Consider the following 14748-nt stretch of genomic DNA (forward strand, 5'->3'; position numbering starts at 1 on the left):
AGTGTGTGAGTGCCTGCATGAGTGTGTGAGTGCCTGCATGAGTGTGTGAGTGTCTGCATGAGTGTGTGAGTGTGTGAGTGCCCGCATGAGTGTGTGAGTGCCCGCATGAGTGTGTGAGTGCCTGCATGAGTGTGTGAGTGTCTGCATGAGTGTGTGAGTGCCTGTATGAGTGTGTGAGTGCCTGCATGAGTGTGTGAGTGTCTGTATGAGTGTGTGAGTGCCTGCATGAGTGTGTGAGTGCCTGCATAAGTGTGTGAGTGCCTGCATGAGTATGTGAGTGTCTGTATGAGTGTGTGAGTGTGTGAGTGCCCGCATAAGTGTGTGAGTGCCTGCATGAGTGTGTGAGTGTCTGCATGAGTGTGTGAGTGCCTGTATGAGTGTATGACGTGTTTGAGTGCCTGCATGAGTGTGTGTAGTGTCCTGCATGAGTGTGTGAGTGTCTGCATGAGTGTGTGAGTGTCTGCCATGAAGTGTGTGAGTGTCTGCATGAGTGTGTGAGTGTCTGTATGAGTGTGTGAGTGCCCGCATGAGTGTGTGAGTGCCCGCATTAGTGTGTGAGTGTCTGCATGAGTGTGTGAAGTGCCCACATGAGTGTGTGAGTGTCTGCATGAGTGTGTGAGTGTCTGCATGAGTGTTTGAGTGCCTGCATAAGTGTGTGAGTGCCTGCATGAGTGTGTGAGTGTCTGCATGAGTGTTTGAGTGCCTGCATAAGTGTGTGAGTGCCTGCATGAGTGTGTGAGTGTCTGCATGAGTGTGTGAGTGCCTGTATGAGTGTGTGAGTGTCTGCATGAGTGTGTGAGTGCCCTGCATAAGTGTGTGAGTGCCTGCATGAGTTGTGTGAGTGTCCTGTATGAGTGTGTGAGTGCCTGCATGAGTGTGTGAGTGCCCGCATGAGTGTGTGAGTGCCTGCATGAGTGTGTGAGTGTCCTGCATGAGTGTCGTGAGTGCCTGTATGAGTGTGTGAGTGTCTGCATGAGTTGTGAGTGCCTGCCATGAGTGTGTGAGTGCCTGCATAAGTGTGTGAGTGTCTGTATGAGTGTGTGAATGTCTGCATGAGTGTGTGAGTGCCTGCATGAGTGTGTGAGTGCCCGCATGAGTGTGTGAGTGCCCGCATGAGTGTGTGAGTGTCTGCATGAGTGTGTGAGTGCCTGTATGAGTGTGGTGATTGCTGCATGAGTTGTGAATTTTGCATGAGTGTGTGAGTGCCTGCCTGAGTGGTGTGAATTTCTGCATGAGTGTGTCTCTCTCTCTCCCTCACGTATGTTTTGCCTGACCCAGTTTGTATGACAGGAGAAAGGAGAGAAATGATGATACGACCTAAACATTCACATCCAAGTGAAGGTAGCTTAGTGGTTTAAGAGCGTTGTCGCAGTAACCGAAAGTTGCTGTTCTAATCCCCGAGCTGACTACATTTACATTTACATAATTTAGCAGACGCTCTTATCCAGTAGCGACTTACAAATTGGTGCATTCAACTTATGATAGCCAGTGTGACAACCACCTTTTTTTGTTTCTTTTTTTTTTTATGGGGGGGGAAGAAGGATTACTTTATACTATTCCAGGTATTCCTTAAAGAGGTAGGGTTTCAAGTGTCTCCGGAAGGTGGTCAGGGACTCCGCTGTCCTGGCGTCGTGGGGGAGCTTGTTCCACCATTGGGGGTGCCAGAGCAGCGAATAGCTTTGACTGGGCTGAGCGGGAACTGTGCTTCCGTAGAGGTAGGGGAGCTAGCAGGCCAGAGGTGGATGAACGTAGTGCCCTCGTTTGGGTGTAGGGTCTACGCCAAGATGGCGTAGCAGTACGGTCGCTTTTATTTTTCGTCCTGTGTAAATATCCCGTTTCTTGTTTTTTTGTCTATATTTCTCAATTTTTTACTTTCATTCTTTAACTAAATATACTCTCCTGCAACCCGCCTCACCCAACGTGGAAAGGATTCTATTATTTCTTTATAACTTTCATCAAGAACCGTAAGCTGAAACGTGTGTAGCCGCAATCTGAATTGGCTACCTGCTATTAGTTACCGTTAGCGTCTTCACCACTGTCCGTGGCCTACACTATCCACCAGCCAGCTCTAGCTAGCCTGGACAATTCGTCGGCCAGTCTGCACAGCGTGCTATCGACCCAGCGTGCTATCGACCCATAGCTTATTGGACTTTCTGCCGGAATCACTGGACCCTAGCGCCGGATCATCACAACCAGCTAGCTAGCTGCAACTAAATGGCTACCTGTTATTAGTCACCGTTAGCGTCTTCACCATTGTCCGTGGCCTACACTATCCACCAGCCAGCTCTAGCTAGCCTGGACAATTCGTCGGCCAGTCTGCACAGCGTGCTATCGACCCAGCGTGCTATCGACCCATAGCTTATTGGACTTTCTGCCGGAATCACTGGACCCTAGCGCCGGATCATCACAACCAGCTAGCTAGCTGCAACCTGTTGTTGGCTGATTACCATTACCATTGCCATATAGCAAGCACCAGTTAGCCTTGAGCTAGCCTGCTAGCTCCCTGCTAGCTGTGCTGAAGCACCAATTTGAACTGCTCTCGGACTCACATATTGCTGTTCACTGGACCTTATGATCACTCAGCTGCACAGCTGATGCCTGCTGGACTGTTCCTTTACACGGTACTCTGTCCTGTTTATTCTGTTTAGTCTTAGCCCAAACGTTATCGCTATTTCCAGTTGTGTCTTAGCTCTCTCTAATAACACGTGACTGCTTTATGCCTCTCTCCCATGTCAATTATGCCTTGCCTATTGCTGTTTGGGTTAGTTCTTATTATACAATTTCAATGTAGAACCCCTAGTCCCTCTCAAACTGTCTCATATAGTTCCTTTGTTCCTCCCCCCATACACGCCGAGACCGGCTCAATCGATGCCTCCAATGACGCTATCTCTTTCATTGTTACCCAACACTTAGGATTACCTGAACTGTACTCATATCCTTCCATATCCTTTTCTGTACATAATGCCCTGAATCTTTTCTACAACGCCCGGAGAACTGTCCCCTTTATTCTATGTACCCAACGCACTAGAAGACCAGTTCTTAAAGCCTTTAGTCGTATCCTTATTCTAGTCCTCCTCTGTCCCTCTGGTGATGTAGAGGCTAACCCAGGCCCTGCAGCCCCCAGTATCACTCCTACTCCCCAGGAGCTATCATTTGTTGACTTCTGTAACCGTAAAAGTCTTGGTTTTCTGCACATAAATATCAGAAGCCTCCTTCCTAAGTTTGAGTTATTCACTGCGTTAGCACACTCCGCCAACCCTGATGTTCTAGCAGTGTCTGAATCCTGGCTTAGGAAGGCCACCAAAAATTCTGAAATTTCCATCCCCAACTATAACATTTTCCGTCTAGATAGAACTGCCAAAGGGGGTGGAGTTGCAATCTACTGTAGAGATAGCCTGCAGAGCTCCATCATACTATCCAGGTCTGTGCCCAAACAGTTTGAGCTTTTACTTCTAAAAATCCACCTTTCCAGAAATAAATCTCTCACTGTTGCCGCTTGCTACAGACCCCCCTCAGCCCCCAGCTGTGCCCTGGACACCATATGTGAATTGATTGCCCCCCATCTATCCTCAGAGTTCGTACTGCTTGGTGACCTAAATTGGGATATGCTTAATACCCCAGCCATCCTACAATCCAAGCTAGATGCCCTCAACCTCACGCAAATTATCAACGAACCTACCAGGTACAACCCTAAATCCGTAAACATGGGTACCCTTGACTAACTTACCCTCTAAATACACCTCCGCTGTCTTCAACCAGGATCACAGCGATCACTGCCTTATTGCCTGCGTCCGTAACGGGTCCGCGGTCAAACGACCACCCCTCATCACTGTCAAACGCTCCCAAAAACACTTCAGCGAGCAGGCCTTCCTAATTGACCTGGCCCAGGTATCCTGGATGGATATAGATCTCATTCCGTCAGTAGAGGATGCCTGGTTGTTCTTTAAAAGTAATTTCCTCTCAATCTTAAATAGACATGCCCCATTCAAAAAATACAGAACTAAGAACAGATATAGCCCCTGGTTCTCCTCAGACTTGACTGCCCTTGACCAGCACAAAAACATCCTGTGGCGTACTGCATTAGCATCAAATAGCCCCCGTGATATGCAACTTTTCAGGGAAGTTAGGAACCAATATACACAAGCAGTTAGGAAAGCAAAGGCTAACTTTTTCAAACAGAAATTTGCATCCTGTAGCACTAACTCCAAAAAGTTTTGGGACACTGTAAAGTCCATGGAAAATAAGAGCACTTCCTCCCAGCTGCCCACTGCACTGAGGCTAGGAAACACTATCACCACCGATAAATCTACAATAATCGAGAATTTCAACAAGCATTTTGCTACGGCTGGCCATGCTTTCCACCTGGCTACCACTACCCCGGCCACCAGCTCTGCACCCTCCGCTGCAACTTGCCCATGCCCCCCCCGCTTCTCCTTCACACAAATCCAGACAGCTGATGTTCTAAAAGAGCTGCAAAATCTGGACCCCTACAAATCATCTGGACTAGACAATCTGGACCCTTTCTTTCTAAAACTAGCCGCCGAAATTGTCGCAACCCCTATTACTAGCCTGTTCAACCTCTCTTTCGTAACGTCTGAGATCCCCAGAGATTGGAAAGCTGCCGCGGTCATCCCCCTCTTCAAAGGGGGTGACACTCTAGATCCAAACTGTTACAGACCCATATCCATCCTGCCCTGCCTTTCAAAAGTTTTTGAAAGCCAAGTCAACAAACAGATCACCAACCATTTCGAATCCCACCGTACCTTCTCCGCTATGCAATCCGGTTTCCGAGCTGGTCATGGGTGCACTTCAGCCACGCTCAAGGTCCTAAATGATATTATAACCGCGATCGATAATAGACAGTACTGTGCAGCCGTTTTCATTGACCTGGCCAAGGCTTTCGACTCTGTCAACCACCGCATTCTTATTGGCAGACTAAATAGCCTTGGTTTCTCAAATGACTGCCTCGCCTGGTTCACCAACTACTTCTCAGATAGAGTTCAATGTGTCAAATCGGAGGGCCTGTTGTCTGGACCTATGGCAGTCTCTATGGGGGTGCCACAGGGTTCAATTCTTGGGCCAACTCTTTTCTCTGTGTATATCAATGACGTCGCTCTTGCTGCTGGTGACTCTCAGATCCACCTCTACGCAGACGACACCATTTTGTATACATAATAATAATATAATATGCCATTTAGCAGACGCTTTTATCCAAAGCGACTTACAGTAATGCGTGCATACATTTTTTTTGTTTTTGTGTATGGGTGGTCCCGGGGATCGAACCCACTACCTTGGCGTTACAAGCGCCGTGCTCTACCAGCTGAGCTACAGAGGACCACCATTGGACACTGTGTTAACATCTGGCCCTTCTCTGCCCTTCTGTGTTACATCTGGCCCTTCATTGGACACTGTGTTAACAAACCTCCAAACGAGCTTCAATTCCATACAACACTCCTTCAGTAGCCTCCAACTGCTCTTAAACACTAGTAAAACAAAATGCATGCTCTTCAACCGAACGCTGCTTGCACCCGCCCACCCGACTAGAATCACTACTCTAGACGGGTCTGACCTAGAGTACGTGGACAACTACAAATATCTAGGTGTCTGGTTAGACTGTAAACTCTCCTTCCAGACTCACATTAAGAATCTCCAATCCAAAGTTAAATCTAGAATCGGTTTCCTATTTCGCAACAAAGCCTCCTTCACTCATGCTGCCAAACATGCCCTCGTAAAACTGACTATCCTACCGATCCTTGACTTCGGCGATGTCATTTACAAAATAGCCTCCAACACTCTACTCAGCAAATTGGATGTTGTCTATCACAGTGCCATCCGTTTTGTCTCCAAAGCCCCATATAATACCCACCACTGTGACCTGTACGCTCTTGTTGGCTGGTCCTCACTACATATTCGTCGCCAAACCCACTGGCTCCAGGCCATCTATAAATCACTGCTAGGCAAATCCCCGCCTTATCTTAGCTCATTGGTCACCATAGCAACACCCACCCGTAGTCTGCGCTCCAGCGGGTATATCTCACTGGTCATCCCCAAAGCCAACACCTCCTTTGGCTTCAATTCCTTCCAGTTCTCTGCTGCCAATGACTGGAACAAATTGCAAAAATCTCTTAAGCTGGAGACACTTATCTCCCTCACTAACTTTAAGCATCAGTTGTCAGAGCACCTTACCGATCACTGCACCTGTACACAGCCCATCTGAAATTAGCCCGCCCAACTACCTCATCCCTATATTGTTATTTATTTTGCTCATCTGTACCCCAGTATCTCTATTTGCACATCATCTCTTGCACATCATTCCAGTGTTAATACTAAATTGTAATTATTTTGCACTATAGCCTATTTTATTGCCTTACCTCCATAACTTGCTAAATTTGCACACTGTATATTAATTGTATTTCTGTTGTATTTTTTTTTGATTTTTGTTTTGTTTTACCCCATATGTAACTCTGTGTTGTTGTTTTTATCGCACTGCTTTGCTTTATCTTGGCCAGGTCGCAGTTGTAAATGAGAACTTGTTCTCAACTGGTTTACCTGATTAAATAAAGGTGAAATAAAAATAAATAAAATCAGAGCCTGAAGGTAAGGAGGTACCGTTCCCCTCACAGCTCCGTAGGCAAGCACCATGGTCTTGTAGTAGATGCGAGCCTCAACTGGAAGCCAGTGGAGTGTGCGGAGGAGCGGGGTGACATGAGAGAACTTGGGAAGGTTGAACACCAGACGGGCTGCAGCGTTCTGGATAAATAGAAGGGGTTTAATGGCACAGGCAGGGAGCCCAGCCAACAGCGAGTTGCAGTAATCCAGACGGGAGATGACAAGTGCCTGGATTAGGACCTGTGCCGATTTCTGTGTAAGGTAGGGTCGTACTCTGCGAATGTTGTAGAGCATGAACCTGCAGGATCGGGTCACCGCTTTGATGTTAGCGGAGAACGACAGGGTATTGTCCAGGGTCACGCCAAGGTTCTTTGTACTCTGGGAGGAGGACACAACGGAGTTGTCAACCGTGATGGCGAGATCATGGAACGGGCAGTCCTTCCTCTGGAGGAAGAGCAGCTCCGTCTTGCCGAGGTTCAGCTTGAGGTGGTGATCCGACATCCACACTGATATGTCTGCCAGACATGCAGAGATGCGATTCGCCACCTGGATATCAGAAGGGGGAAAGGAGAAAATGAATTGTGTGTCATCTGCGTAGCAATGATAGGAGAGACCATGTGAGGATATGACAGAGCCAAGTGACTTGGTGTATAGACTAGGTGAAAGATCTGTCGATGTGCCCTTGAGCAAGGCACTTAACCCTAATTGCTCCTGTAAGTCGCTCTGGATAAGAGCGTCTGCTAAATGACTGAAAAAATACACCAACAAAAATAAAATACAAATAAAATGCTTTCCACCAGTCCTTTTGGAGTTGAAGGAAACGTTTTTCTTGTGCCTGTGAGGAAGTCATATGTGTAAAGCTCTGTTCTGTCAGTGGTGGTATAACCTCTAGTCCAAACCAGTTCTGAGTAGTATTACTGGTGGTTTAACCTCTAGTTCAAACCAGTTCTGAGTAGTACTACTGGTGGTTTAACCTCTAGTTCAAACCAGTTCTGAGTAGTATTACTGGTGGTATAACCTCTAGTCCAAACCAGTTCTGAGTAGTATTACTGGTGGTATAACCTCTAGTTCAAACCAGTTCTGAGTAGTATTACTGGTGATGCAATGATGCATGACTAATGACACCTCCAATACTTTTAGAGACAAGGAATTGAGAGGTCAGACAGCCTGCTCTCCAAGTGAAAATCACTGCAGTATTCCTTGGAGGATCTTGATCAATTTAGCAGAAAAGTTTAGTCAATAGCTGGCACCTAAACCATGTAGCGGTTGACTGGAATGTCATGTTTTGGGCGCAGGTGGGTTAGTGAAGCAGGAAACCTCCTGTGATGTGTGATGTAACATAAAGGTTTTACCACTTGGACAGTCAGAGATGAGGACACTCAGCGGACAGGAGAACTTCCCCAACAAGTTAAACTGTCTCTGACTGTCCTTGATCTTTTATTCTGAGTCCAACCTCTCCATTCTCCACTCTCTTAGGACTGCAGTACTATAGTACCCTACTGTATACTCTCTTAGGACTACTTACTATAGTACCCTACTGTATACTCTCTTAGGACTACAGTACTATAGTACCCTACTGTATACTCTCGTAGGGCTACAGTACTATAGTCCCTACTTAATACTCTCTTAGAACTGCAGTACTATAGTACCCTACTGTATACTCTCTTAGGGCTACTTACTATAGTACCCTACTGTATACTCTCTTAGGACTACAGTACTATAGTACCCTACTGTATACTCTCGTAGGGCTACAGTACTATAGTCCCTACTTAATACTCTCTTAGAACTGCAGTACTATAGTACCCTACTGTATACTCTCATAGGGCTACTTACTATAGTACCCTACTGTATACTCTCGTAGGGCTACTTACTATAGTACCCTACTGTATACTCTCGTAGGGCTACTTACTATAGTACCCTACTGTATACTCTCGTAGGGCTACTTACTATAGTACCCTACTGTATACTCTCGTAGGGCTACTTACTATAGTACCCAACTGTATACTCTCTTAGGACTGCAGTACTATAGTACCCTACTGTATACTCTCTTAGGACTGCAGTACTATAGGACCCTACTGTATACTCTCGTAGGGCTACTTACTATAGTAACCTACTATATAGTCTCTTAGGGCTACAGTATTATAGTACCCTACTGTATACTCTCTTAGGACTGCAGTACTATAGTACCCTACTGTATACTCTCTTAGAACTGCAGTACTATAGTACCCTACTGTATACTCTCGTAGGGATACTTACTATAGTACCCAACTGTATACTCTCTTAGAACTGCAGTACTATAGTACCCTACTGTATACTCTCGTAGGGCTACTTACTATAGTAACCTACTATATAGTCTCTTAGGGCTACAGTATTATAGTACCCTACTGTATACTCTCTTAGGACTGCAGTATTATAGACCCTACTGTATACTCTCTTAGGACTGCAGTACTATAGTACCCTACTGTATACTCTCTTAGAACTGCAGTACTATAGTACCCTACTGTATACTATCTTAGGGCTACTTACTATAGTACCCTACTGTATACTCTCTTAGGACTGCAGTACTTTACAACCCTACTGTATACTCTCTTAGAACAGCAGTACTATAGTACCCTACTGTATTCTCTCTTAGAACTGCAGTACTATAGTACCCTACTGTATACTCTCTTAGGACAGCAGTACTATAGTACGCTACTGTATACTCTCTTAGAACTGCAGTACTATAGACCCTACTGTATACTCTCTTAGAACTGCAGTACTATAGTACCCTACTGTATTCTCTCTTAGGGCTACTTACTATAGTACCCTACTGTATACTCTCTTAGGACTACGGTACTATAGTACCCTACTGTATACTCTCTTAGGACTGCAGTACTATAGTACCCTACTGTATACTCTCTTGGAACTACAGTACTATAGTACCCTACTGTATACTCTCTTAGGGCTACAGTACTATAGTACCATACTGTATACTCTCTTAGGACTGCAGTACTATAGTACCATACTGTATACTCTCTTAGAACAGCAGTACTATAGTACCATACTGTATACTCTCTTAGGACTGCAGTACTATAGTACCCTACTGTATTCTCTCTTAGGGCTACTTACTATAGTACCCTACTGTATACTCTCTTAGGACTACAGTACTATAGTACCATACTGTATACTCTCTTAGGACTGCAGTACTATAGTACCCTACTGTATACTCTCTTGGAACTACAGTATTATAGTACCCTACTGTATTCTCTCTTAGGGCTACAGTACTATAGTACCATACTGTATACTCTCTTAGGACTACAGTACTATAGTCCCTACTGTATACTCTCTTAGGGCTACTTACTATAGTACCCTACTGTATACTCTCTTATGGCTACTTACTATAGTACCCTACTGTATACTCTCTTAGGACTGCAGTACTATAGTACCCTACTGTATTCTCTCTTAGGGCTACAGTACTATAGTACCATACTGTATACTCTCTTAGAACTGCAGTACTATAGTACCCTACTGTATACTCTCTTAGGGCTACTTACTATAGTACCCTACTGTATACTCTCTTAGGACTGCAGTACTATAGTACCCTACTGTATACTCTCTTAGAACTGCAGTACTATAGTACCCTACTGTATACTCTCTTAGGACTGCAGTACTATAGTACCCTACTGTATACTCTCTTAGGACTACAGTACTATAGTACCCTACTGTATACTCTCTTAGGGCTACAGTACTATAGTACCCTACTGTATACTCTCTTGGGACTGCAGTACTATAGTACCCTACTGTATACTCTCTTAGGGCTACTTACTATAGTACCCTACTGTATACTCTCTTAGGACTGCAGTACTATAGTACCCTACTGTATACTCTCTTAGGACTGCAGTACTATAGTACCCTACTGTATACTCTCTTAGGACTGCAGTACTATAGTACCCTACTGTATACTCTCTTAGGGCTACTTACTATAGTACCCTACTGTATACTCTCTTAGGACTGCAGTATTATAGAACCCTACTGTATACTCTCTTAGGACTGCAGTACTATAGTACCCTACTGTATACTCTCTTGGAACTACAGTACTATAGTACCCTACTGTATACTCTCTTAGGGATACTTACTATAGTACCGTACTGTATACTCTCTACAGTACATACTCACAGAGAACAAAGTAGTCAGGAGGGGAGTGCTGGACTATAACCATACTGTTGACACCTTCTGTAGTTACATAAGACCTTTGGCAGCGATTACAGCCTCGAGTCTTCTTGGGTACAAGCTTGGCACACCTGTATTTAGGGAGTTTCTCCCATTCTTCTCTGCAGATCCTCTCAAGCTCTGTCAGGTTGGATGGGGAGCGTCGGGTTCAAGTCCGGGTTTTGGCTGGGCCACTCAAGGACATTCAGAGACTTGTCCAAAAGCCACTCCTGCATTGTCTTGGCTGTTTGCTTAGGGTCGTTGTCCTGTTGGAAGGTGAATTTCGTTCTGGAGCAGGTTTTCATCAAGGATCTCCCTGTACTTTGCTCCGTTCATCTTTCCCTTGATCCTAACTAGTCTCCTAGTCCCTGCCGCTGAAAAACATCCCCACAGCATGATGCTGCCACCACCATGCTTCACCTTAGGGATGGTGCCAGGTTTCCTCCAGATGTGACGCTTGGCATTCAGGCCAAAGAGTTCAGTCTTGGTTTCATCAGACCAGAGAATCTGTAGGGTCTAAGATGTATAGTGTTTTATCCCCCAAGAGGACTACAAACACTACTGTAACACTGGCATAGAACTGTCCTTTGCTCAACTAAGAAGTGTGTGGAACTGTTAGTGTAGAATAACTGTAGAAGTAGTTAGAGGCTTGTATACAGGGCCCTGTATGTTACCCTCAGTGTTGTGTTGAGTCTTGTATACAGGGCCCTGAATGTTACCCTCAGTGTTGTGTTGAGTCTTGTATACAGGGCCCTGAATATTACCCTCAGTGTTGTGTTGAGTCTTGTATACAGGGCCCTGAATGTTACCCTCAGTGTTGTGTTGAGTCTTGTATACAGGGCCCTGAATGTTACCCTCAGTGTTGTGTTGAGTCTTGTATACAGGGCCCTGAATGTTACCCTCAGTGTTGTGTTGAGTCTTGTATATAGGACCCCTAGAATACAACCCTGGGGAAGAGAGGTGCTGTTTGTATGCTACACTCAGTGTTTTTTTGCCTCTGTTTGACAGGTGCTGGGAGCAGAATATCAACATGCAGTACTGGTGGATCATACGATCCCCTATACTGCTGGCAGTTGTGGTAAGTACACTTTTGTTTGTTTTCTTTCAAAGTCTCTCTCTCTCTCTCGCTCTCTCTCTCTCTCTCTCTCTCTCTCTCTCTCTCTCTCTGCCCCCTCTCTGCCCCCTCTCTCTCTCTCTCTCTCTCTCTCCCTCTCCGTCTCCCCCTCGCTCTCTCTCTCTCTATCTCGCTCTCTATCTCTCGGTCTCGCTCTCTCTCTCTCTCTCCCTCTCTGTCTCCCCCTCTCCCTTGCTCTCTCTCGCTCTCCCCCCCCCCCCCCCCCTCTCTCTCTCTCTCTCTCCTCTCTCTCTCTCTCTCTCTCTCTCTCTCTCTCTCTCTCTCTCTCTCTCTCTCTCTGCCCCCTCTCTGCCCCCTCTCTCTCTCTCTCTCTCTCTCCTCTCTCTCTCTCTCTCTCTCTCTCTCTCTCTCTCTCTCTCTCTCTCTGCCCCCTCTCTGCCCCCTCTCTCTCTCTCTCTCTCTCTCTCTCTCTCTCTCTCTCTCTCTCTCTGTCTGTAACATGATGGTGATGAGGAGGATGACATGTTCAATGAATAAGTATTGATGGGGATGTTTTCCACTTCACCATGTCATGTCAGCTAAAGTACAGGCCAGTTAAAGCCTGTGTGCGTGCGTGTTTGTTTTCCTTCTGTGCTTACGTTTAAGTTTCCTATCCTTGTTCACCCCAGCTGTCATACACGTTTTATGTATGTGGCAGTGTCACTTCGCCTTTCCCTTCACGCAATATTCCATATTGAGGTACCTGCTCTATCATACATGAAGACATGAAACACACACAGGTGAGGTTGGAAACCCAGAGGGCTTACATGGAAAACACACACAGAAACGAACAATATATATATATATATATATATACAGTATATTTATACAAAGCAGTTTGTTCAATCAGTTAAACAAAGCATACTAAATACAATTACTATGCTCTGTTTGGGTGTCTCTGTTTGGGTGTTTTTGTTTGATGTCCTGCCCCACTACACCCCTACCACTGACCCTGACCTTAAACATGAAGACACTGTGGAATGGTATCACCCTACCACCAGACCCGTCGCCAGACCTCAGTCTTAAGGGGGGCATATGAAATGCATGGGAGGGGCAGGGCACAATTATTATTAGCCTACAGTACGTATATTTATAATAATCGTATACTCTATTTGCGCAGCACGTAATCATGACATTAAACATAACCAACAGCAATATGACCAGGTAGCCTATAGCCTACACCACATTACATAGAAGCAATGTTATGAATATCCATAAAACACTTGACTATACAACATATTAGATGTAACACCAGAAGCAGCTCTCAAACATTGCATTTTAAAGCAGTCAACAGAGGGATATGCATTGCCATGAGACACACACACACACACACGCACGCATATACACACACACACACACACACACAGAGACTTTGAACCTGCCGGTACTTTGAGTGGAGGCAGCGCTGTCCTCTCTCCGGTCCCTCCTGTCAGTACAGCTGGAGGCGGCGTTTCTCCGAGCAGAACCTCCTCATCAAAGTATCCTTCCACTCGGACTTAAACTTGTGAGTGAGGTCCTTTTCAAAAGCAAGCTGAATCAGCTGGGCCTTGCGTCTGTGCAGCATACTGCGCCGATGCGCTGAGAAGACGCTTTTGAGCGTGGAAAATGAGTTTTCACACATTGCTGTGGAAGCTCCTAAAGTTAGGGCAAGTGTGTAGGATGTGAGAACAGTCGGCATTGCCTGGAGTGCACAGTTGAATGTGCTGAGGATGTTGGCTATTGTCCATTTTCCATCTTCGGGGGGAACCGGGGTGTCAGTCATTTTCTTCACCAGGAACTCACGAGCCACAGTATATTCAGATTCAACCACATCAGTTCCAGCTAATTCCAGGAGAGGGGTTACCTTTGATGGGTCCAGGAAATTATCCTCGGCCTCTGGGTTCAAAGCAGCCAGTGCGCCAATGAGCTCGCTACTGCGCTCTCCAAAACGCGCATTCATCTCTCCTTGCACAGCATCGACAACACTGTAAAACAATCTCATGAACTCAGTCTTTTCATCTATGTCACTTTGTGGCTGACCAACTGTTTCTTCAACTGCAAATCCGCGGAGGTTCTTATTAATTGTGCGTCTTCTCTTGCTTGGACCAGGGTCGGTCACCGTCACAGCCTCGGTGGCCGATGCTGGAGGAGCGCAGAGATCCCACAGTGTCTTCACGCAGTCAGAAGCGCTGTTCACAAGTGTCACCGCAGTGAACAAGTCCATATCTTCGGCCTGTAGTAGTCTGTTAGGCGGCTCGAAAAGTGACGACAGTTTCTATAACAAGGTGCGCAATGAAAAGAAAACTGCGCTGCGTAATGGCACGAAGCAGCCCCGTAGCCTCGACGCGCACCCTCCGCTCCAAGGCCTCGTGTGTTTTCCACCTCGGTCAGTAATGTGGATATGTCGTGAAAAGGTGTTGAAAGGTGCCAAAGCAAACAACCAAAAAGCCACAAGAATACCACAACAACAATCAATAAAGGTGTCTGCATGGAGAGAGTCTCCCCAATGAATGTGGAAGAGGTCCATTTATCCTGGGACACACCCAAGCCCAGGTGTTTCCCATGTAGCTGACGACCCTCCCAACTCCGAGAGCAAAGAGAGAGAATACGGCAGACAGAGTGGGAGGGTCATCACACCTCCATCTTTGTTTGCGTGTTTTCGTTTGATGTCCACTTCACTCTGACCGTAGCATTATTTTTTAATTTTGTATTATTCTTTTTATTTAACTTTTATTTAACTAGGTTATTAGTAACCTACTTCTGGAAGATCAGGGCTGGTTTTATATAAGAGTGAGATTTGTCATGGCGGATGTTACATCAGACTAGGGTTGAAAAAATTCCAGTACATTTCCAGAAAT

General features: G+C 45.8%; 1 pseudogene across 1 annotated transcript in view; it reads left to right on the plus strand.

Moving 5' to 3' along the window:
* LOC311103270 (glucagon receptor-like) overlaps positions 1-13038 on the plus strand; it is a 122911-nt pseudogene extending 109873 nt beyond the window's left edge. The window contains exons 10-11 of the transcript XR_014615816.1: positions 11806-11889; positions 13032-13038. The product of XR_014615816.1 is annotated as a glucagon receptor-like (transcript). The remainder of the gene's footprint in view (positions 1-11805; positions 11890-13031) is intronic.
* The last annotated feature ends 1710 nt before the right edge of the window (positions 13039-14748 follow it).

This window comes from Coregonus lavaretus (assembly GCF_964263955.1).
Source record: "Coregonus lavaretus genome assembly, chromosome: 28".
In the NCBI taxonomy this organism is placed as follows: Eukaryota; Metazoa; Chordata; class Actinopteri; order Salmoniformes; family Salmonidae; genus Coregonus; species Coregonus lavaretus.